The sequence below is a fragment of the Callospermophilus lateralis genome, chromosome 7 (assembly GCF_048772815.1).
Source record: "Callospermophilus lateralis isolate mCalLat2 chromosome 7, mCalLat2.hap1, whole genome shotgun sequence".
Classification (NCBI taxonomy): Eukaryota; Metazoa; Chordata; class Mammalia; order Rodentia; family Sciuridae; genus Callospermophilus; species Callospermophilus lateralis.
The window spans coordinates 6,112,706-6,136,987 of NC_135311.1; positions in this window are offsets into that span (position 1 = coordinate 6,112,706).

Here is a 24,282-nt window from a genome sequence, read left to right on the forward strand (position 1 = left end):
TTTGTATTCTTGTTCAAATAATTGGTTTTATTGATAATTTTAAAATCACAAATTTACAGAACAGTTACAAAGACCCACCCTACTCCGTTAGAGAATAAGTTGTCAACCTGATGCCCTAGCACCCCCAAATATTTTAGTGTGTAATTCCTAAAAGGACATTCTCCTATATATTAAGTCATCAACATTAGGGAAATCAGTGTTGAAGTGTAGCTGCCATCTAACCCCCAGACCCTGTTCAGGTGCCGCCAGATGTCCAGGTCGTGATCTTTACAATCAAGAATCCAGTGTCATCACCTGTGGCCGTAGTCCTCAGGCTTTTCCTTCCCTCCGACAAACAGTTCTTCAGGTTTCCCTCGACTTACGACCTGGGCACTTTTAAAGGCCACAGGTTATTTTGCACAACATCCCTCATTTTGAGTCCACGTGTTTCCTTGTGAATAGATTCAGCTCATGTGTCTTTGGGAAGGACATTATGCTGTGCCCCGTTGTACCCTATCAGGTTACCAGATGGAACAAGATTCCGACTTGTCCCATTATTGGTAATGTTCATTTTGATCCTTTGTTTTAGATGATTGTCTGCCAGGTCTTTTCACTATAATGGTAATTTCCCCCTGTGTAATTTGCACTTTGTGGAGCAGTATTTTAAAGCTATGTAAAAAAATCACATTCCTTAAAGAAAGTGTAGTACATATACACCATGGAATATTACTCAGCCATAAAGAAGAATGAAATTATGGCCTTTGCTGAATGGAACTGGAGATCATCATGCTAAGTGAAATACGCCAGTCCCCCAAACCAAAGGCTGAATGTTCTCTGTGATACGTGGATGCTGACTCACAAGAAGGGGTGGAGGGAAGAATAGAAGTTCATTGGATTAGACAAAGGGGAAGAAGGGAAGGAACGGAGGATGGGAATAAGAAAGACAGTAGAATGAATCGGACATAACTTTCCTGTGTTCATATGTGAATACATGACCAGTGTGACTCCACATCATGTTCAGCCACAAAAATGGGATCCTAATTAGAATAAGTTACACTCCATGTATGTATAATATGTCAAAATACATTCTACTATCATGTACGTCTAAAAAGAACAGATAAAAAATGTTAAAAATTATCTCTTCATCGAACTTCCTACTTATTCAATGTGCAAAGGCTTGTACTCCTACTTCCTTATTTATTCATATGAATTTTTAATGTTTTAAACTTCTTTTTAATTAGTGCATTACAGTCATAATGGTGACACTCTTGAACATGCCCATAATGTCATCTGGTTAATTTCATTCCCATGTTTATGCTGATGTCCTGATTCTAGATCTGGCCGTGGGGAGTGCCTTCCTGCCTTTCTTACCTGATCTTCATTGACTGTTTTTTCAAGTCTACAATTGGGGATACCCGGTATGTAGAATAGAGATACCCCCTGTAGCTTTCTGACATGCTCCATTGTTTACAATTTCTTGTTTGGGCAGACGGTAAATAGTGTCTACTTCTCTGAAGGTTGAATTAGGTGTAGAATTCAGTTAATTGCATTTGCTCAAAGGGTGGTATTTCCTGTTAAAATTGAGTATCCTCCCAGAATATTAAATCAGGGCATGAGTGGATATAAATGAGAACCGCGATTTATCAATGGGAGCTTTCACAGAGCGTCTGTTACATCAAGAGAAATGAGTCTGTTCCATGTTTTATCCATTAGGAGACTATAATTAGAAACGGAGCCTTTGCATAGCACTTTTTAGTCACTCTTGATGTTCAGATTCTCATTAAAAGTAATTCATATTTTTGTTGTTCTGTGAGATTTTATTAATAGTTCTGCAAATTCTCTGCTGTCTTCAGGAAACAGATTGTATATTTAAAATATCTTTTCAGGCCCGGGAGCCTCGGGGCTCTGCACTCAGCACATACTCACCTGCACTTTCTTGTAGTGAGCTCCTCAGGGCTGTCCTGCACGTCTGTCCGGCCTGGCCCCTCCCAGGCTCCTGAGCTGCAGATGCCCAGGGAGTGCTGGTTGGAGGGACCTGGTGGTCCTGCATGGTGTCTCGCTTCTGCCCACAGGATGGCAGCATTTAGTCAAGACTCCAGCCCCGCTAGGCCCCGGCTCTGCTTGGAAATTGGGGAGACTGGTTTCCTGCAAAAGGAAAACAGTGCTTCAGCGCCCCCACTCTGAGCACACCGTGTGAGCTTCCCACCTGTCTATAAAGGGTTTCCTGGAGGACGACATCTTTGGGGTGAACTAGGTGATGTTAACGGACTGCAGCACCATCCCTGCTGGGCTCTGAGGTCCAGACTGCAGCCCCTTCAGTGAACAACCAGGCTGAACTCACCTGCTCATTTCATGCCCAATTCATTGGATGCAAAGGGTTATAATGTTACTCAAAGAGAAAAGAGCCAGACGCAGTGGTGCCTGCCTGTAATCCCAGTGGCTTGGGAGGCTGAGGCAGGAGGATCACAAGTTCAAAGCTAGTTTCAGCAACTTAGTGAGATCCTAAGCAACTCAGTGAGACCCTGTCTCATATGAAATGGGCTGGGGACGTGGCTCAGTGGTTAAGTGCCCCTGGGTTCAATCCCCGGTACCAAAAAAATAAAATAAAATAAAAAATTAAATTAAAATTAAAAATTAAAAAAATAAAAATAAAGAGGAAGAAGAAACTATTGCGGCCCTGCTGTTTGCTATGTACTTAGACAGAGGTACTCAAACTTGAGCAGACATCAGAATCACTGGCGGGACTGGTTAAAACACAGATTGTGGACCCCAGCCCTGAAGTTTAGGGGCCTGGGCTGGGGCCTGTTTGTTTGTGTAAGCTTTTAGATGTTGCTGATGCTGCTTTAAACAATCACATGTAATCCTTAGTGGTGCTTTGACAGTATGATTGTCCCCACTCTGTAGATGAGAAAGCTGAGGTTTAAAAACTTAAAAAAACTTGGGGCTGGGGTACGTCAAGGTGGTCAAGCAGTTGCCCAGCACACTAAGTCTCTGAGTTCAATGCCCAGTACTGCAAAAACCCCAAACCAAACAAACAAAAACCTGAATAACCCTGGTCAGTCTGACTCCAAAACTTTCCTCCACCTACTGTTCTGTTAGAAAAAGGGAACAAATCGAATCTTTATGTTGGAGGTTTCTTTGGATCATCTGGCTCAATAATACCCAGCACCACTGTGATGCTTCTATTTTTTTTTTTTTTTTAATACTGGGGATTGAACCAGGGGCACTTGACACTGAGCCACACCCCAGCCCTATTTTGCATTTTATTTAGAGACAGGGTCTCACCGAGTTGCTTAGTGCCTCACTGTTGCTGAGCCTGGCTTTGGACTTGGCAATTCGCCTGTCTCCGCCTCCTGAGCCCCTGGGATTATAGGCACGCATCACCATGCTCAGCGCTATGATGCTTTTAATTTTTAAGAGTTGAGCAATAATGATTCATCTTTACAATTTCCCTGATTCAAAAGTAATAAAAACTGCAGAACTGGAATAAACAGGTGCCTGTGTAGGGGGGACAGGAAGGTCTGCACTCTTCATTTAAAACTGAAATGTCTTTGGAAATGAAATGTTGATGGTGTAGGCATTTCAATTACCAAACTCCAACTTTGAAACGAGTATACGACATGAAAATAAAGTCTAAATAAGTAATCACAAAATCCATTAGCTTGCCCATGGAGAGGACACAGTTTGTCTATGGAAATAAATAAGGAAGTCCACGCTGGTGGGCTTTCACCAGCAGTGAGTCAGCGCGGGAATGACGGGCGGCAGGTGCAGCAGTTGCTGAGCCCCTGGTGCCTAAGCCTGGGATTGCTGAGAACCTGGCCCAACTCCCCTCCCACATCCCACCCTCATTTGATGTAAGATACCTGGTCTCTTACAGGCATGGAGAGATTTGGTTCTAATTCTTGTGGAAATGGAGCAGGACATGGAGGAGAATGGAAAGACAGAGACAGGCCCTCTGCTACCCAGAGGGGCCCTCGCCAAAGAAAAACCTGGTGGTCACATCCTGTGTGATCTGAATTCCCAGAGCTGACCGGGACCTGCGGGTTCTTGAGTATCACTTCTTTGCCTTCTTCCAAGACACCTCTGTCTCGGGGCAGGGCGGACCCTGAGCAGTTCTTGCCTGACCGGGCACTGGGAATAGGAGTGTTGTCAGGGTCTGGATGTGAGGTGGGAGACGGTGCCAGGAGGTCAGAGGAGGAATGATTGGGTTGTGAGAGTCTTAACCCAATCGGTGGATTAATCCCTGATGGGATTAGCCAGGTGCGGCTAGAGGAGGTGGGAACTGGGTGTAGTTTTGGGTGTGTCTCCGGCTGGCGAGTGGAGTCTCTCTGTGGCTTCCCTTCACCATGATGCTCTGCTGCACCTGGAGCCCTGAGGAATGGAGTCTGTCTCAATCTGTGGATTGAGACTTCAAGTAACCTTTCCCTCCTCTACAATCACTCTGGTCAGACCTTTTAGTCACAGCAACAAAAAAGCTGACTAAAGCGATTGTGGAGCCAGACTGGGCTCCAGGACCTGAGAACATCAGCGACCTGCCCGGCCCATCCTCTGCTGCCCAGCTCACTAAGGGGCTAGAGATCCAGGGCTGGCATTTAGCCCCTTCACTCTTAGAATGTGTACGTTCCACTCCCCACGGGGACAGTGCTCACAGGGAAAAATAGAGGCGTTGGGGGAATAGAATATTCTCAAAGAAAAGACCTGAAACTAAAAGGCTGATAGCAGATGTACTCGTCAGCTTTGTATCACTGTGACAAAACACCTGAGATAATCAACTTGAAAGGAGGAAAGGTTTACTTTGGCTCACAGTTTCAGAAGTTTCATTCCATGGTCACTTGGCCCTATTGCTTTGGGCCCGTAGAGTTTCAGGACATCATGGCAGGGTGAGTGGTGGGGAGGACTTTTTACCTCAGGGTAGCCATGAAACAAAGAGAGAAATAAGGAGCCAGGGTCCCAATACCCCCTTTAAGGGCACACCCCAAGTGACCCAGTCCTCCCACTGTGGTTCTACGACTTCCCAGTAGCACCATGAATGGAGACCACGCCTTCAGCACATGGGTCTTTGGTGGACAGTCCTGATCCAGATTATGGCACCAGATACAGCAGAGTTCATATTTTTAAAATGTGCCATGCTGGTCTGGGGCTTGGAGGTCTGACAGTAGTGACCCTGACCTCTTTTCCCCAGCAGCTGAGCTCTGACTCAGGTTTCTGCAGCACAGACGTGCTGGGTGGTTAGGATGGGGGTCTTGGGCTCACTTCTAGTCCACGTGGAGGCCACTGCTGCTGTCCAGCCCCCTGGAGCTACAGTCACCTGAATCCCACCCTCCAGAGAATCAGTCTTCTCATTAATTGAGTTTCTGCTGCCCCGCTGCCTTGGTCAGCCGTTCAGTCCCCTGGAAGGGAAAGTGCCCATGGACTCCCCCATGTGCTCCTCCATGGATACCCGAGCTTTCAAACAAACAAACAAACAAACATATTCTTTATGCTTTCCCAAAGATGGACTCCAGGGTAATCTATTATGAACTTCTGTTAATTAGAAAGCATAAGCAAATAGGAGTTCCCGTTTCCACCAAGGAGGCAAATTGGAATAAAAACAAGATCAACAACTAACTTTGCTTGGTGACCTGTCTGCTGTGAACTGAATGTTCATGTCCCTCTCAACTCACGGGTTGAAGCTGTGGTCCCAGCAGGATGGTAGCTGGGGCGGGATCTTGGGAGGGAGTTAGAGGATGGAGCCCTCATGAATGGGATCAGTGCCCTTGTAAGAAGAGAGAGATGACCTCCCCCTCTGTCTTTCTCTGTCTCTCTTTTCTCCTCCATGTCAGGAAAAAGCAAAAGGGAGGTCATTTGCAAACCGGGAAGAGGGCCGAATCTTGGCTTTGTCAGCCTCCAGAACCAAGAGAGACAGATTTCTGTGTTTAAGCCATCTGTTCTTTTTAAAAAATTCATTCTTTTCAGTTATACATGACAATAGAATATATTTTGACATATTATACATACCAGGAGTATAACTTCCCAATCTTGTGGTTGTGCATGAGGTGGAGTCACACTGGCCACGTATTCATATATGAGCATAGCAACTTGGTGCCACCACTCTGGAAAGCAGTATGGAGACTCCTCAGAAACCTTGGAATGGAACCACCATTTGACCCAGCTATCCCACTCCTCACTATATACCCAAAGGACTTAAAATCAGCACACTATAGTAACAGTGCCACATCAATGTTTATAGCAGTTCTATTTACAATAGCTAAACTATGAAACCAGCCTAGGTGCCCTTCAACAGATGAATGATAAAGAAAATGTGGTATATATATATAAACAATGGAATATTACTCAGCCACAAAGAAAAATGAGACTATGGCATTTGCTGGTAAATGGATGGAACTGGAGACTATCTGCTAAGTGAAAGAAGCCACTTCCAAAAAATCATAGGCTGAATGTTCTCTCTGATAATCAGATGCTAACATACAATAAGGAGGGGAGGGAAGAACAGAAATACTCTGGATTAGGCAAAGGGGAATGAAGGGAAGGGAGGGGGGAGAGGAATAGAAGAGACAGTAGGATGAACTGGACTATGCTCACTCTGTGGTGACATTCTTGTTATAGAAGCTGAACTGAGACACTCTTTTCATAGATGATGATTTGGAATTGACATATTAAAAGACGCAGAGAATGGATATGTGTGTGTGTGTGTGTGTATAACATAACACACACACACACACACACACACACATATATAAAACATAAAATAAGAAAAATCAAGCAATTAACGAACACAACCCTTCTCTGCTGTCCTTTTCTTCACACTAGGTATAATGACATCCTTTCACAGGATTCCAGTGGGGTGTGAAGGAGGTACCATTTCTTCTTCGGTATTGGGGTTGAATCCAGGCCCCTCTGTTGATTTTGAGACAGGGCCTTGCTAAGTTGCTCAGACTCCCCTTGGACCTGTGATCCAGGTTCAGGCTTGTGCCAATGCCTGACTAGGAAATGGCCTCTGTGGAGATCTCCTCTAACCCTGGCGTATGGCACAGTGCCTGGCCACAGGAGCAGCTCACGTACTCTTGGAGCACTGCTGCTTAATTGGCTCCTTCTCGTCTCTGTACTTATGCATATTTCAGCCACCATTCTTGGAGGCTACTAGATGACGTTTGTGGGCTGCATGTTCAGGATACACCTGTCCAACACGTGGATTCCGCCCACCACTGGTGTCAAGTGGCCCACCCCAGAGATCAAGTCATCTCAGTGCGGTTCACCACCATGGTTTACTGGAATGATGCGGGCTCCGAGGTCCCGTAGACCTGGGTGAGTCCAAGTTGCTTTATCTTTGAGCCTCAGACCCTCCCAGTAAAAGCTGATGAATGACAGCTATCTTCTGGCCTCTGGTGAAGAGACGGGACAGGGTGCTGGAAAGACAGAATGAGGATAGTGCTGAGCGCTTGGCCTGTGCCAGGCACCATGCCTATTCTAATTTGTTTAAACCTTAGCGATAGCCTATGATCAGGTCCTACGGAGAAGCACAGAGATGGGAGAGACGGGAGCAAGGGCAGGGGAGCTGACGGCTGGTGGCAGAGCTGGGCTTCCCTTGGAGCGGCTGGCTGCCGTGCCTGCCATCTGAGTTGCCACCCCAGCTGGCGCAGTGAGAATGGAACAAGATAAGTGCTTCATTCCCACCTTGGGAGGTTCTGATTCAGTCGGTGTGGGACGTGGGACGAGACCCAGGAGTATGGAGACTTAGAGGGCTCCCAGGCGATCCCGTTGTGCAGGTTGAGATCCAGTGGGTGTGGGAATAACGGGGAGCTGCTACCGGCAGGGTGAGGGAGCTGGGAAGGGCTCGTGTTCGTGGGTCTTAAAGGAGGCAGGGGGGCTTTCTCGGCAACAGGTAGGTAAGCGCCCCCCAGGGAACAGCATGTGCAGAGCCACCAGCAACAAAGGTCCGTTGATGAATCAGGTTTATAAAGCCCAGCTGTGTGCATGTGCGACACAGGGGACCAAAGAGGGAGGGAGGGAGGGATGAGGAGAGGAAGATGGAGTAGGGGGAGAGAAGAAGAAGAAGGAGAGGAGGGGGAGGAGGGAGGGGGAGGGGGAGGGACCTGGGCAGATGGCTTGGGGCCACTGTGTGACAGGCTTAGAGATCAAGCTGAGACATCTGACTTTACGCTAGAGACAGGGAGAGCCCCTGAAGAATTTTCATGGCATGTTAGGACATAATCTGAGTTCTCGGTGGTCATCCTTTTTATTTCAATAATTGTGACATGTTGCAGATCGACAAATGAACAGAAATAGGGAAAGGAAGCCATTGGTGTGGCCAGGAGCCTCATGGTGCTTTTGATGAGAGAGGAGAGAAAACTGTTGGAATTCAGAGGCCCTCTGAGCTGCCATTGTTCCACCAACGGATCTTATCTGGGGAGAAAATGAAGAAAGCGCCTTCTCACAGCACAGGTAGAAAGGCACGGTTCTGGAGGGAGAGGTCACTGTGCTGTGGGGCGAAGGTGACAGAGGGACCTAATCAACTGCGGGTCAGTGTAGGGAGTTGGGAGTGTGGGGGCCACGGTGCTCTGGGGATTGGGGGGAGCAGGGTCTGCGGGAACAGGGCTGGGGCTCCCGGGGCTCTGTATTTTCTGGAATGTTCTTTGCTCCCCCTTCACACGCTGTTCTTTAAGAAATGCAGATCTCTGTGAAATTAGATCTGGAGGAAATATTTGTCAATTCTAAGGAGTCTGGGGTGATTGAGAGGATTGTCAAGCTGTACTTTGGAGGCAGTAAAGCCTCTTTTTAATCACGGTGCGGAGAGCCAGGCCAGCTGCGGTTTCTTTTTTTTTTTTTTCTTTCTTTTTTTTGGGTGGTACCAGGGATTGAACCCAGGTACCACCCAGCCGCATTCCTGAAGTGTGGCCCTTGGGACACTATGTTGGCATGTCCAGCCCTCTTTATGATGCTGATGGAGTCCGTTGAAGCCAAGGGTGGAAGAGGCTGGAAGCTAGGTCATCGGATGAGAAGAGGCTTTGGTGTGAGCTTCCTAACAGGAAGCCTGGACTTAAGCAAACCCATGCGGCTGGGCTAGCCACGTGCCCCAGGGGAGGGGACCTCACATATCAGGTATCCCATGTCATCTTCACAGCCAAAGGACTCTGATTATTTCAATTTTACAGATGGTGAAACTTAGAGTTTAAGTGACTTTCTCATAAATGGTTACGAGCTGGTAGGTACCTAAGTCAGGATAAGAATCTGGATTTGGTGGACTCAAAATACAGGTATTGGGGGCTGGGGTTGTGGCTCAGTGGTAGAGCGCTCGCCTAGCATGGGTGAGGCACTGGGTTCGATCCCCAGCTCCACATAAATGTAAAATAAAGATATTGTGTCCACCTAAAACTAAAATATTTTTTTAAAAATCTAGGTATTGAACACTTAGACTGCTCTTAATTTAGTAAGACCTTAACAGGGATCCCCCCTATCCAGTGCAGGGGATGGAACCCAGGGCCTTGTGCATGCTGGGCAAACGCTCTCCATCAAGCCACATCCCAGTACCAGGGCTCCTTTCTCTTTGGAAAGGCGTAAGGACCATGGTCTCCTATGTCTTCTTTGCCTTGATTCTCAGAATGTTCTGCCATGTGCTCAAGGTCAAAGTTTTTTAGAGGTGAACTCTGCTCCTACCTGAACTTGTCATTTTATGGGCATTGCTTTTGTATCCTAATGTCCAAAAATGGTGCCAAAGTGGCGGCCTTCCAGTCCTACCCCACTTCCCCAGGTGTGGGGTCATCCCTCCTAATTCCCTTAGATGCTTCTGCTGTATTCCAGGCTCACCAGCTGCATCAGACCAAAGGGAAAACTTGGCATCTTGGGGATGTTGCTTTATTAAGAACTTTTTAGAACACAAAAGAGTGCATAAGCACATCTTTGTACAGGTTGAAGAATGAAATGAAGATCTGGGTATTGTCTACCTGAATTGAGACCTAGAACATTGTCAGGAGCTTAGAATTCCCAGATATTTCCTCCTTCCTGACATTGTATGCATTTTTAAGCAATATGTTATTTAGTTTTGCCTGTTTTTGAACCTCATCTAACTGGAACACACAGCATGGATTCTTCCTTGGGTTGTTTCTTTACTCAACACTATGTGGCTGAGAGTCATTCCTGCTCATGCACATGACTGTGGTCTATTCGTTTCATTTTCACTGCTGCATAATATTCCAATGTGTGACTGTATGTAGCTTATCTGTTCTTGTTTGTTTGTTTTTTGGTACCCAGGATTGAACCCAGGGACTCTCAACCTCTGAGCTACATCCCCAACCTTTTTGTAAATTTTTTTTTTTATTTTGAAAGAGGGTCTTGCTAAGTTGCTGAGGCTGGCTTTGAATTTGTAATCCTTCTGCCTCAGCCTCCCAAGCTGATTACAGGCATGTGCCTCCTTACCTGCCCTAACTATCTGTATTTGAACTGAATTCATTCAGGTGGTTTTCATTTTTTTATATAATAATACTGGGTCTTTGGATATGCACCTGTGTAACATATTGAAAGGGTAAAGTTTCTTTAAGTTCCTCTGCTACACCCTGAGGCAGTTAAGACAACGCCCTACTGGCTATTTTGCTGATTCATAGCCTAGAGCATACAGGGCCCGAACCAATCAGTTTGAATGTGTACCCCGCTTAGGAGTAACCAATCACCCCTGCCCCATCTGTTCCCGCCAATGAATGTACCAATCATGTCTCAGAGTTGTTGTTCAATTTTCCCGAGCCTCATGATGATTTGTTCTGATGCATGCATAGCCCCCATCCTCCTCAAAAAGTGTACTTAAGCACTGCTTGACCTCCTCTCTGGGCTCTTGGCTGCTAGCCCTTCTTGAGTGGGCTGGGAGCCCCAGCGCGTTGGAATGGATCCCCAATAAACCCCCTTCTGCAATTGCATGAGTCAGTCTCTTGGTGGTCTCTTCCTCCGACGTTTCGCCAGACCCTTACAATATCTAAGTGACACCAAATTGTTTTCCAAGGAACTTGTTCCAGTGGCACTTCCACTAGTGGTGGGTGACAGTTTCAGTTTGTCTCCATAAAGTGCTTGGTATGATCTGCTTTTCCAGCGGTGGGTGCAAAATCGAACCTTGTGCCTTTGTTTGCATTTCCTCAGTCACTAATGAAGATGGACATTGTGTTAGTCAGCTTTACCTCTCTGTGACCCAAATACCTGACCAGAACTACTTTGAGGAGGGAAAGGTGAACTACCTCCTTCAGCCACACCCAGCTGCCTAAAGTCACACCGAGTCTGTGCATTCAAACTTGACGGGCTGATGAGGTCACAGCTCTCATAATCTAATCATTAAACATCCCTATTAATAGGGATTGGAATTTCAGGGGCACCTCAAATCCAAGCCATTAACAGCCATCTTTTCACATTTATGGCGACTACTGATTCCTTCTGGGTGAAGTTTCTATTCCTTTCTTGCTGAGAGCCATAGCCAAGTAGGAATGACGCATGGCATTTTTGGTTGAAAGGTGACGCCAGCAAGCCATTGAGATGATAATGGTTATGTTAAGATGGTATTCAATTGGATATTAGACCCCTGCTGTTTGCCTTGGCCTACTACTTTGGAGCTGCTACTTTGGGGATTCCCGGAGAGTTCCCATTGGCTGGGGAAGTTCGGGAGGAGGGATTTCCAGAGGAGGGATTTCCGGTTGGTGTGGTGTGTCCTGAGAGAAGGCTGCGTGCGTGGCGTTCACGGGAGTTTTGGAAATAAAGTTTGTTCCTGCTTGAGTGGCTCGTGATTTTGTGCCCAGCCAGACTGCGGCACTTTCTTCTTTTTAATCTTTATTTTATTTATTTACTTTTAGGTGGTGCTGAGGGTTGAACCCAGGGTCTCGCACAGGCGAGGCAAGCCTCTCCCGCTGAGCCCCAGCCCAGCCTCTATTCGTTTCTTTTGCTTGTTTCCCCCGTTGGGTTGTTTGACCGTTGAGTTTCATGAATTGTAAACATCTCCCAATTTGAGGCTCACCACCTCACTTTAAAGGAATGGAATAGAAGGTCTCAATCTCATACACTCAAACTTGTCAATCAGTCCCCCTACGATTTGAGTTTTTGGAGCCTGGTTTAAGAAATAGTTCCCATTATCTTCTGAACATGTCACCATTTTTCTTTACAGCTACATTTTTAATTCAACCAGAATTAATTTGGGGTATGAATTTAGAGAACAATTGTTCCAACGCTATTCACTGAGAATTCCATTTTTTCCAACTGATTTGCAAGGCCAGCTCTATAACGAACCAAGTTCCCATCAATGTCTGGGTTTGTTTGTCAGCTCTCCATTGTGTTCCTCCCTCTCCTGGCACAAAGACCACAGTGCCTTAATTTGAGAGCTTTAGGATCAACGCTCTTGATATATAGGAAGGCAAGTGCCTCCACCTTGTTCCTAAATGTCAAAGTCTCTTGAATTTTACAATGTTTGTCATGTTACACACAGACACACACACACAGGTGTGTACCCCTGTTTGAATTTTGAATTGCCTTGGATTAGATTCATAGATTGGTTTAGAAGAATAAACATCCTTACAATTCTAAACATGGGTGTTCTCCCCATTTATTTAAGTTTTCTTCTCTCTCTCTCTCTCTCTCTCTCCTTCAATGCTGAGGATGGAACTCATGGCCTCGCACATGATAAGCAAATACTCTACCACTGAGACACAACCCCAGCCCTAAAATAATCTTTTAATAACATTTTGCATTTTTCTCTTTAATAACCTTTTCGCTTTAATAACCTTTTGTTTAATAACCTTTTGTTAGTTTAGTGCTAGGTTTTTTAATGTTTTCTTGTTGCTATTATAAATTATTTCTTGTTTTTTAATAAGGTCCATTTTTTGGCTTTTTACAGGTAGTGTATAGAAATGTTTATATACTGAATTTGTATCCAGCAACCATATTGCCTTATTAATTCTAATAATTTTTCTCTAGATGCTTTTGGGTGGACAGATAGGTAATCATATCAGCTGCAAATTTAAAAAAAATTCCACTTTTTGAGTCCTTTTCCTCTTACTTGATTTTCTGTCTGCATGGTACTGTTGGAAATGACTGCAGAGGGCTAATGCCAGCCACCTTGATTTTACCTTTCATATGATGTGTGCTTTAGGAAGATCTTATTTTATCATTTATTATTATTATAAATATGTCATTATATCATTTATAATATATTATTTATGATATATTATTGTATCATTTATTGAATTAAGGAAGTTCCCCTTTGTATTCATTTTCTACTGCTGCATAACAAATCACCACACATTTAATGACTCATGGCAACACACAGTCGCCACCTGTTTCCACGGTGGGGGTCTGGACCAGCTCAGCTGGGTCATCTGCTCAGCCTCAAAGCCTGAAATCCACATGTGGCCCTGGCTTCCCCTTGGAGGCTAACTGGGGAAGAATTGTGGGGAATTTGGAACCATTTACTTGTACTTTAAAAAATGACTTTACGAGTATTCTGTTTTCCTATTCCTTTTTGAGTCAATTTTGCTAAGTCATCTTTCTCTAGGAGTCTTGGATGGATGGACGGATGGTCTTGGTACTGGCCCTTGAACCCAGGGATGCTCTACCATGGAGGGAGCCACATCCCGCCGCTGTTTTATTTTTTATTTCGAGACAGGGTCTTGCCACCGAGCCCCGGCTGGCCCTGTGACCGTCCTCAGGCTCCCAGGTGGTGGCTTTCGGGGCTGGCACCCGGGGGCCTCTTTTGTGTGTTTTCTTCCCTTTCTGACTTTCTTTGGAACCGATTATTATTTCCCATTTTTTACCCTCTGGTGGTCTGGGAGTCCCAGCTCTGTTTCAGGCACCTTGTCGAAGTCACGCTGTTTGGACATGAATGTCTCCTCGTGTAAGGGACCGCGGCCGAGGCTCCAGCACCTTCCTCCCCAGCCAACATGGCGCCGTGACTTGTCCACCCAGGCTCCCGCTGGAGGCCGGATCTGGGCCGGGCAAGGCTGTGGGCAGGCCAGAGGGGCGGTCCAGGGCTCCGCCCCACGAATGGATAAACCGGGCCTAAGGCCGGTTCTGTTACCCTTCTGCTTTCTGTGGGAAACTAAGTCCGGCGCTTCAGGTTCAAAGTCTAGTATTCGGCTTCAGGTGCATCCCAATGTCACCCTTCCCTTTGGCCCGCCCTAATTTCAAAATTAGCCAATGGCATTGAAGGTAACCCTGAACTCCTCCAATCAGAGTAAAGGGTAGCGCTGATAGGTCAGAGACAGCAACCGCCGGACTGCCTGCCTGCGCAGGCGCACCTGCTGGCCGCGGTGCAGAGCGCCCCCTTCTGCCAGAAGTAGAGGTTGGCCTTGCTCCGCCTGCTTGCAGCCTGTGTTTGATTTCTAACAATTTCACAGTGAGATGACCCAGCAAGAAGGTCCTCACCAGGTGCCACCCCTGGATCATGGGCTTCCCAGACTGCAAAACTCTAGACCAATACATTTCTATTCATTATAGATGACCCGATTTCAGATATTCTGTTGTACAAACAGAAGAGGACTAAGACAAATACCGAAGTTCAAGATCACCTTCTCTCTCTCTCTCTCTCTCTCTCTCTCTCTCTCTCTTTTTCAGTTAGTTCATTTAACAGAACCTCATTCTTTTCTTTCTCCATCCTCCTTCTACCCTGGGGGTCAAGTTTTCTCTAGACTCAATTTTAACAGCTCCAATTTTCTTGTTCATTCTTAATTTTTGTGCTTTAAACTTTTAAAATGTCAGGTGTGTTTGCTTTTCTGGACATCGAGGCCTCTGCCCAAAAGTCTGTTTCTTCTCTACCAGGACTCTGTATGTTGAGAACCCACCTCCCGATGGCTTCCATGTAAATCACATTACTTTAGAGGATTCAGTGGTTCCAGGAATGTTACCAAATAGGTGCTTTCCATCCAACAACTAATTCTTTGATTTTCCAGACACCAATTAGGTATTCAACAATTTAAGTCAGTTCTGATACTAACTACCTGTAGTTAGCAAGGACCCCTTAGGTTAAGGGCTCAGCCCCACAAGGCGGTCCACTTTAGATGCCAGGTGTTGGGAGTCACCCCGGCTCCAAAGACTAACTTCCCCATCCCCCAAGAAGAGCGGTGGAATGGTTAGCCCTGCTGGCTCACATGAGCCTTACACACCAATCAGAGCCCTGCTGGCTCACATGAGCCTTACCCACCAATCAGAGCCCTGCTGGCTCACCTGATCCTACCCACCAATCAGACTAGCCCTGCTGGCTCACCTGATCCTTACCCTCCAATCAAAAAGCACCCCATGCCAACTGTCAAACCACCCCTGGCTCTATAAATATGCAGAGCTATTCCTCAACAAATGGGCATTTACTCTGACAAGCCAAGTAGGTGCATTCCATCCAACAACTAATTCTTTGATTTTCCAGACACCAGTTAGGTATTCAACAATTTAACTCAGTTCTCATACTAACTACCTGTAGTTAGCAAGGATCCCTTAGGTTAAGGGTTCAGCCCCAAAAGACGTTCCCACTTTAGATGCCAGGCACAAGCCCCAGGCCTCCGTGCTTCTGATTAACCAGCTACAAATGAGGGGTTTCCACAGCTTCTCCTTAGGTTTGATAATTATCTTTTGTTTCTTTTATTTATTTATTTATTTTGAGACAGGTTTTGCTACTTTGCCCAAGATGGTCTTGAACTTGGCCATCCTCCTGCCTCGGCCTGCCGAGTTGCTGGGACTGCAGGTACATACTACATACACATGCCCAGAATGGCTCACAGAACTCAGGAACATGCTTACTTATCATATAGGATACAAATGAACAGTTAGTAGTCCCAAAGAGTCCCAAGGGCCATAGTTCCTGTCTCAGTGAAGGGGTCCACCACCCTCCTGGCATGTGCAGGTGTCCACCACTCAGGAAGCTCTCTGAACCCCATTGTTTAGGGGTCCCTATGGAAGTTTCATCATGTGGGCAAGATCAATTATTAACTCAAACTCTAGCCCCTCTTCCTCTTCCCAGAGGCTGGGGAATGAGTGAGACTGAGTGTTCCAGGCTTCTTAATCAATGCTGGATCTTTCTGGTGACCAGCCTCCATCCTGAGGATATCCAGGTACCCAGCAAAATTCACCCCATTAGAACAAAGATACTCCTATTACCCAGAAAATTCCCAGGAATTTAGTGGCTCTGTGTTAGGAACCAGGGACAAAGACTAAAATATGAGAACAAAAGATATCCCAATCACTCAGGGAAGTGCGAGGGACTTAGGAACACTGTGCCAGGAACCAGGGACAAGGACCTTATATACCTTCTTAGGCCACAGAGTGTTCCCATTTCCCTCCTCCTCTCCCCTCTAACTTCAGTGATCTCAGCTTCCCACTCGTGGTTCACACAGTGACCCTCTGTCAGCCTGCTCTCTCCACCCATGAAACAAGAAAACTGCAGCAGTTCTTACCGAATTCCTACACCACACCTTCCTGGGCCTGCGGTCCTTTATGATAGCTCTAGTGAAGCCCAGGGCTCTGGGGTTCATTTGCTTGCATTGGCCTGACTCAGGTGGTGCGTTCATCCCTTAGCTGGGTGATGACTACTCTGATTGCCTGAAGCCTGCTGTGGCCCACCGTGGATCTGTAAGCCATTTGTAGTGGGAAGGGGGGGGGAGGGTGAATTTACAGGAAAGAATAAACCTTTGCATTATTGGCCAGAGAATTGGGAGATTGATGCCAGGGAGGTAATGAATAAATGTCTTCTGTAGTTTTCTAACCCCATACTCCCAGAGAACTGATGATGCCAATTCCTTTGGTCCCTGTTCTGTCAACCCCTGTCATGCACTTTCTCATTTGAACTAAAACCAAGCAGTTCCTATGTTCTCAAACTTGTGAGTCAAGTAAATATTGCATTGCTATTCTTTTAAAAATTCTTCGGGAAGTCCTAAGGGTAAATTTGCTAGGATTTCTGAATTCTGAAGTTCAGGCTGAGCTATGTATCTACCTTCTCATTCCAAGTGGTGGGAGGTGAGGAGGGTGTTTGCAGAAAGGGCACTTGAATCACATTTTACAGGTGCATACAGAAGACCTGACATTTCCCTTGATGAGTGACTGGGGTGTGGGTGCCCCATTGCTCTATGTATTCTTTCTCAAGAAATTCTTGATTGCTTTTAAGTGATACCCCAGTGTTTGAAAGTAGGAGGCAGAACAGATTTGGAAAGCAGCTTTACCTAAGTAAAGAAAAAATTGCCCGTAGGCAGCGGTAACATATTACATGCATTTTCCCCCACATTTGGTTTTCCAGAGGACAGGATTGCTTTTTAAGAGATGCTATTAAGTGTAACTTGTCCCCAGAAAAAATAAAGTGTAGATTTCAAATTCAAGCTGCAAAAAGATTAAGTTAATTTTGGCTAATCTTCCCATGCTATTTGCAGTGGTGACTGCAATGAAGATTAATAACCTTGACCACCATTAGCATAATCCACTGTAATGCTGGATATAAAATTGCATCATTTTAATAATCTAATTTGATGTTTCCCAGCCAGTAGGTGTTCTCGTAGCTTTGCAAGTATTATCTCTAAACTCTTTAAACTAAAGGCAGATAACTTTGAAAATGATCAACGCCTCTAGAATAGAAAATACATGATGAATTAATTTAGCCAGTCACAATAATGCATTTTGGTTTTCAGTGAGCAACGAATATGATATGGGTATGTGTGCATATGCAAACGAGTGGGTGTTGGAAAGCAGGGGTCTTTTCTTCTTAATCTAACATTTGCAAAATCAATAGCTGACTAATGACTGAGGATGAATCTAGGAAAAGCATCGACAGACTCTGGGCAGGGTTGGTTTGCCAAACCAGGTCAGAGAGTCACTCTCTGTGTGACACGGCAAGGCTCTAGGTTCTTCTTCTTCTGATTTAGGGCAAATGATTTGTTTTGGACCTACATTTCCTAGGTGCAGGCGAGGGCCAAGATGGAGTGAATGCTTCCAACAGGTGTGGCCTGCCCTTCTCATCAGTGTCCACACTGGTCCTTAGCACTCCCTTCCCCCAAGGTTGTTTTTCTTAGAGCATTATAATTATGCATCGTATTTGTATTCATTTTGAAAAAAAAACATACATGCAAGGAATTTGATTGCAATCTCCATTTCCTTGGAAAGACATTCAGATAAGGCTTTCCCTGAACGCTGGGAGGTGGTTCCTTTTCCCTCCCATTGCTCTATTTCTCTTAACCTGCAGGGGGCGCTCTTACCCAGTGTCCCCTGAAAACTGAATTTGGCAGAATTGTCCATTTCCAAGTACTGGGCCCACCTTTGCGTTTGATGCCGTTTTTCCAGCATTCACAGTTATACATATATAATAGTGGGTTAAATTTTATTTGAGATAGGAGACGTAATTTCATTTAGTGGATGGATATAGTTATGAAAAGACAAATGGGTGTGATGGCCGGTTTTCCTATTTTTATGTTAGGTTTAGTGTCACACCTGCTAGCAAAGGTAATGTGTTAGTTTTAAATTTAACTTTTTTTTTTTTTTCTTTTTCCTAACGAAAAATGTCGGTATGGTCCTCCCCCAGTCCTCATTCAGAGCTAAGCCAAGGGAGCTGGACAGGAGAGAGCAGAAGACAGGCAGGCTGCAGCCTGAGACAGGAATTCTGTGCGGCCGTGGCAGCTGCTTGCCTGTGCATGTGGAGCTGGAATGCAAATCAGGGCAGGTTTATGGGCTAGGATTGAAACTAAGAAGGCTAGATGAAAAGGAACCCAGCGGTGAGCACATCACCATCTTTATAAAAATCTTGATATCGGGAAGCTCTGGGCAGCCTGCACACCCGCAGCCTCCCCTCTGCACACTCCAGCTGTCCCTTAGAACCGCCTGGGTGGCTTCAGGGAAATGCTCCGTGGCACTGCAGATCCTCCTCCTGGATCTCCAGGGGTTCCCGAGACTGACTTGGGTGTTTTCAAAAGCTTCTGAGGGGATTCTACCTGAAGTAAAGCCTTGCAGCCTCTGCTCAGATAAATAGATTCACTGCCAGATGCTTTATTTGAACACAGCTGTGGATTTACCTTATCACACATCAGTGCGACTAGATATTCCCACTGATGAACAGCCGTTGGACGGAGGGGCAGGGCTCCCTCTTTCTAGGTCATTAAAACTGGGTTAGGTATTAAACCCTTTCATGTGTCCTCCTGTCGGAGGGGCCAATCTCCCAAGTCAACACTGCTATTAACTCCAGGGTGGACCTGGCCTGGCTTAAAAAAGCAACCTGTCCAAGGGGCTCTGTTTTTGATCTAAATTAAGATTTCATCCTTTAAAAAGAATTCCTGTTTTCACAACTGCAGATGTAGGGAAGGAAGGAGGCAAGAGGAAAGCAAATCAGCTGCTGGTGTTCCTGACTTTTTTATATTACTTTGGTTCCCTCTTTATTAGATGCTGTCATCGGCATCAGCCTATGCCATAACGTGTGTAAATGCCCATCATCTCCAGCTTCCGTTCAAGAGGGAGTGGGAAAGGCCACAAACTGAGCCCCTTCACACATACACAAATGTAGTCCCCCACCCAGACCCTCCAACCCACACCCCAGCCCATCACTCACGTTCCCAATGCTCTGGTCAACACACACGGTCAGCCCACACCTTGGCTGACACCCATCTGTGGGGGACCACAGTAGACCACAAGCTTCTAAGTTTTCATTCCCTCCCCAGATGGGCTCACATTATATTTTCAATTAAATGAGTCCTCTTCTGCCCGACTTTCCCATGGGAATAATGGGAGTAATATCTGTCATCCACCTCACAGGACGACTCGATTGACTTTTGAGGTCCTTAGATGAAAGGTGTTACTGTTTCTCAGTACAAATGAGTATCATTTAGTTATCACCGAGTTGGTAAATAGAGTCATTCATTGAGAATTTTTGGAAGACAGCTTTCTGGAATGACCAGTAGTAGAAATACAGCTAGAAAAAGGTTTTGAAAATATTTTTTGGATCTACCAACCTAGAAAAAGTTCCAACTATTAGTTTTTTGTTCTTTTTCTGAAAGCACTGAGGTTGCTTATTTGTTTGTTTGTTTTGTGGTACTGGGAATTGAACCCAGGGATGCTCTGCCACAAGATGCATCCCTAGCCCTTGTCATTTTTTTATATTGAAACAGAGTCTTGCTAAGTTGCCCAGGCTGGCCTCAAGCTCATGATCTTCCTGTGGGTTTCCAGCGTCACTGGGATTACAGCTGTGCACTGCCATGTGTGACTTGCATTGTTATTACTATTAGTTTTTATCTAGTCTCAGAAACACTCACAGGGAGAGCAGTCAGGGTTCAGGGGATCGACCTGGGAAAATTCATTTCCCACCCCTGGCTCCCAGGCCTTCTTAGTCCTCATTCCACGATGTGTCTACAGCCTGGACACAGCTGGACACTGACTGTTTCTGGTGCCCTCTAAAATGTTGCAGTGTCTCTTCTGATTGCCTCTGTAACCAGGCCATTCCTCTTGGATCTGGCCCTGGGTGTTGGGAGGCTCCTGACACAGGTGCAGGAAGCTAGACCAGTTTCTCTCTCTCTCTCTCTCTCTCTCTCTCTCTCTCTCAGTTTCAAGAACTATACAATGCATCCTTGAGTTCATGAGCAGAGCAATAGAAACCTGGTGACCCCCACCCTAGCACTTTGTGTACTTCTAACCAGAGGCAGTTGGTTCATCACAAGCTGTTTCACTATTGAGAGAGGAGACCTTTGGCTAAGGTAGAGATAGGCCAATTCACACAGGCAATTGTGTTATTATAGAAAGGCCGGGGCTCTGGAGAGTCCCCTGGGCCCTCTGCCAGCCTTCTAAGACAAGGTTCCCATTAGAGACTTCTCCCCAGTCCTCCTGCCTGTGGAAGCTGATTTGAACCCCCACCCCCTGCATTGCAGTGTGCTTTCTCTTAACAAGGAACACAATAACCATACCAACAAAACCACGCCTTGCATGCAAAGACCAGGCCCTCTCGATGCTGATGTGTGAAGGAAATTGGGCATTCAGCTGAACACAATTTTCTTCTGTTGTCTTATGGAATCCACAGAAATGGATTCTACTGGAAGTTACAAGAGCTCTTTACCCGCCCTTATTTATGCACTTTAGTGGTGGGAAAGCAAAGTTGCGGAAACAGAAAAATGTTCCTGAAAGGAAAAGTTAGTTTCTTCTTGGTGACCTGAAAAATTTTACCACAACTCCATTCAAAACCTTCAGGCACTTTTTTTTTTTTTTTAATATCCTTTACCTTTTTAATAAAAAGTAAAAAACAAACAAAAAAATACATCGATGTCCTGAATAGAACCTCTCTATGTAAAGATCTCACTAAACAAATAAACATAGGACCGGACAAGAAATGGAGCTATGAATAGCAATATGATATATTACGAAGCATTTATATATGTATGTATATATATATTATATATGAATGTGCAGGTATACGTGTGTGCACCTATGTATGTATAAATATGTAAATATTTGCCTACATACACATCACACACACACATACATATTTATACTGACCTCTTTAGATTGAAGTCCAAGGCACTTTTTACAATGAACAGATTAAAGCCATTAATTTAGAACATTAACTGTTTCTGGGTACATATCAATTTATGGCGCCAATATCAGAATTCCCATCTTTCTCTACCCACCTTGGTTGGTGCAATTAAATAAGAGAATTGGCTTTAGAAGACATTAGGACTGTTTCCAGTGGTTGAACTGATTTCCCTTGCTAGTTTCCTCTAGAGGAGGAGAGTTCTCATTGGTGAGGTGCTGAGCTCCTTTCAGAAGGAACAGAGATCACAAAAGGCAGCTTGCTTTGCACTATACTAGCAGAGAGACCCAGGGGGCCTTCTCTGTTTCAGGGGACCTGCCCTGAGGTTCCACCTCATATCCTCCTGGCCTTGCTAGCACAAGCTAAAATGAAAAAAAAAAAAGCTTAAAAGGGGCTTTGAAGTTGCTCAAGGCTATAAAGTGAGCCGTCTTTAAATTAGGCTAGAAAAAGACCGCCTCTTATTGACTCTACTGTTTCATGTACACCATCCAAGCTTATGACTTCAAATGGGATTTGAAGATGCATTTGTCTTTATCCTTATGATCATAAAGGGGTTTTACATCACCAAGTCATTTGGTAAATGAAGCTCGAGAAATAAATGGTTTCATTCTCTAATTATTAATGAGGTTGGTCTGTCACAGTGTGGTGAAGCTAGCCCTTCTCAATGTTTACTGTGCATACAGATCACCTGGGGATCTTGTGAAAAGGCCAATTTCAGCAGGTTTGATGTGAGGCCTGAGATTCTGCATTTCTAAAGAGCTTACAGGTGATTCTACTGCTGCTAACCCATGGGCCACACTCCAGAGTAGCAAGGATTAGCATATAGCCATGCACTTGAATTACAGTCCAGAGTTCTGCTTTCCCCAACTCTGGAATTTGTGTTGGTTTCTTTGAGTAACAACTTTGTTGGGAAAGGTCAGAATGTATTTGTTCTCTATAAATGGAAACGTCTTTGTCAGTCTGGGAAGTGCTAGAAGGAAAAGCCAAAATAGATAGTTCTATTTAGCAGCAGAAAAGTATTAAGAAACAAATCGATGACCATCAGTGCATTTCATCAGTCAATGATAAAGTTGAGAATTAGCTAATTTCCATTACCCAGCGAGTAAATAAACTAAAGCGGGTGCCCCAGAGTTCTGATGGCTTTAATGGCACTCAGCCTAGCGTGTAACTGAGGAGTGACACAGACGCTGAGCGTATTTAGCTCCACACAGACACAAGTTGTGTACAAAATGGGACTCAACTACTCAAGCAGATTGAAATGGGCATTTAGAGATTTTGCTTTCACGCTCCATGAATAACTAACATCATGGAGGCCCAAGCCTTGGTTTAAGTGAGATGAACAAGAGAATTGAAGTTCAAACACATTGAAAATTGGGAGGATTCCAGTCCCCTGCACCCCCACCCAAGGAGAAAACCTGTTGTTTGGTACTATCTGGATAGCTGTGTGAATTTCCCACGTTTGTGTCGAGACACACAAGCCAAGTTAAACCTACCTTTATGCTATTTGTTTGCACCTGTACAATACTCAACAGAAACCATGACTGAAAGGGAGGGCCCTCACCTGGAGGAGGCTCACTGATTTGAGGAAATCTTTGTTCTGTAACTGAATACATCCATTTTCATCTAGAAATAGGAACGTGGTCATTCAAAAGAGGGAACTGAGAAATTCTGCCTGTGTCTCTGCGTGGATTTCATGAGTTGCTTAATGTTGCCATAAAAGAAAACATCTTAGCCGAAAAGGATTCCTCCAGCTAAGGGTAAATGAGCAGAACAGAGAGCCCAGCTCTTTGCTGGATCCTCCTGTGGGTGTCCTGCCTCTTCTTGCCGCAAGAGCCGGGCTCCACGTTTGGTGACAGACACGTGGAAACTGCGCTCCCTTCAGGAAATTGCCGACTCAGAAAAGCACATCTGCATGGGCTCTCCCTGGGCCCTGCCTGGGGGGACTCTTTCCACACACAACTAATGCTTAGAAATTTTGAGTCTTTTGAGTCACAAGAAAAACAGGATTCTTCCTTGTGCCCAACTTTGACATGGCCAAAGGAAAACGGGTTGGCTGCATTGGAGACCTAATTTATAGCATGGGGTCTTTGCATTTCTATAGAGAGAATCTGTACTTTATTAAACTGGCTCTGTGCTGTTACTTAAAGGAGTGATGGCTTTTAAAATCTCTTCTGAAATGGCTTGACAGAATTTAGGGTAGAATCATCCTTCTAAGTTTGTAATAGTAATTTTTTTTTTTTTTTTTGTCACTAATACTTAGGTCTTAGAAAAATGAGAATACGGCAGTTCATAGGTTGTGGGACCAGGCCCGTGGCCTGGGAGTCAGGCGATCTCTAACAATGATGTGTACTCAGAAACAGTGGTTGGGAGAGCAGGCTGACACTGGACCTGCTAAAGACTAGTTTGATACAAAATGTTAATTGAAAGTTACAATATATTTTATAATATAGCAATATATTTCATATTTAAAATAAACTGTTATGCTTTCTCCTATCATTTAAAAAATAGCAAGCAGTACAGAGGCAAGATGCAAATTCATATTGAAGCTCGTCTGATTCAGGATATAAACACTTCAGTCTCTGAGTTTGCCATGGAAATGTCCCCTCCATGAACATCCTGTCATGCTCTCTTGTTGTTCTCTTGTGGCCGCGCAGAATGGAGAGTCTGGGACCCAAATCGAGTTGTTTCACCGTTAAAAACGTCTGATGAAGGTCGGTCAGTCCTGGTTGGGATTCAAAATCGTACATAGCTAGAGAATGTTGTTTATTCCCTGTCCTTCTTCCGAGAACCCGGATGTTGGCGGTTCCAATAAG